Source organism: Frankliniella occidentalis, unplaced genomic scaffold (genome assembly GCF_000697945.3).
Source record: "Frankliniella occidentalis isolate FOCC.00 unplaced genomic scaffold, Focc_3.1 Scaffold24, whole genome shotgun sequence".
Taxonomy (NCBI): Eukaryota; Metazoa; Arthropoda; class Insecta; order Thysanoptera; family Thripidae; genus Frankliniella; species Frankliniella occidentalis.
Window position 1 is genome coordinate 1,632,483 of NW_026267154.1, and position 1,306 is coordinate 1,633,788.

At 54.9% G+C, this 1,306-nt stretch overlaps 1 protein-coding gene across 4 annotated transcripts in view; it reads left to right on the top strand.

The window, feature by feature from the left end:
• LOC113211705 (CREB-regulated transcription coactivator 1) overlaps nt 1–1,306 on the top strand; it is a 15,588-nt gene that overhangs the window by 2,547 nt on the left and 11,735 nt on the right. The gene's annotated exons all lie outside the window — the stretch shown is intronic.

Here is a 1,306-nt window from a genome sequence, read left to right on the forward strand (position 1 = left end):
ACCCTCCTCTTTCCTCACCCTCCTCTTTCCTCACCCTCCTCTTTCCTCACCCTCCGCTTTCCTCACCCTCCTCTTTCCTCACCCTCCTCTTTCCTGACCCTCCCCTTTCCTCACCCTCTCCCTTTAAGCCTCTCTCCTGTCCCGACTCCCGACTCCTGCTCCTGCCCCGCCTGGACCATCGCGCGGGGAATTCCAGGCCGTCCTCCGGCGCACTCCAGGGAAAGACCTCTCGCGTCCGCCGCCCGGCGGCGGGCTGCTGCGATCTGATTGGTCCAGCACCGGTATGGCGAAACGGCGGGAATATACAAAAAACCCCGGGGGGCGGGCGTGGTGACTGACGCCCGCATTTACGGATTAAAATGAACTGAACGGCTGGAGCGAACAGAATATTGCGTGATTAACTTGGCACGTGAAATCCCCCCCTTCCGTCCAGCTTTCTCCAGACGTGCGACCGGTTTCCAATGACCCCTCTTTACGCCTGGTGCAAAGGGAAGTACGTACCTAGTCCAAGTCGCAACTTTACAGGGGTGCTGTAAAAATAAGAATTGGGTTGAATGCCATATTAAAGGCACTGTCGTAGAGCTCTGCTAGAAGTCACTGCCTTTGGCAGCTGTACTGGTATTTTGTCACGCGTTTTCGCGGCCTGTCGCAGAACAGACTGAATCGCGCCCAGGTAGTGACAGTGACCGGAACCCGTGAACCCTGCGCAGATGACGGTTGGGACCGGACGGGACCCTCCGGCGGGCGTGGGAGTAGTGACCCGCCTGACACCGCCCTTATAGTGTTCTTTACTCACTCTGCAACGGCCTTTCCCTTCAAAAGAAACTAAACAATGCGATTATAGCGTTCGTCACAATCATTCTGTACTTTGTGGCCGGCAGGTCCTGTCGCTTTTCCAATCAGGCAGGCATGGTGGGATCACTCGCTTTACAAAATCAAAGGATAGGTTGAGATCACGCGCGTCACAAAATCGAAAGAAAGGTGCAAAATCGCTGAACCACTCTCATGGCCTTGTCAAGGCAGTAAACAAACACCTTTTACAAGGTGCGGCCTAACAGCTTCGTTTTGTTTTTCCAGTGTTTCTACTGGCCAAGGTTCACACACACAGTGGCTACTTCTGAATGGTCATCGCAGTCGAGTAATCCGCTAAAGAAAGTGGCACAATTTGCGCGTTTGGTTGCTGATATTGCACTCGATCATGTATGGTCTTTGTCGCTGTGAATGCGCGTCCGTCCGTCTTCCCGCGTTCGCGGCTCTCCCCACCGGGATGAGGTGTGTGTGTGTGTGTGGGGTGGGGGGGGGTGTG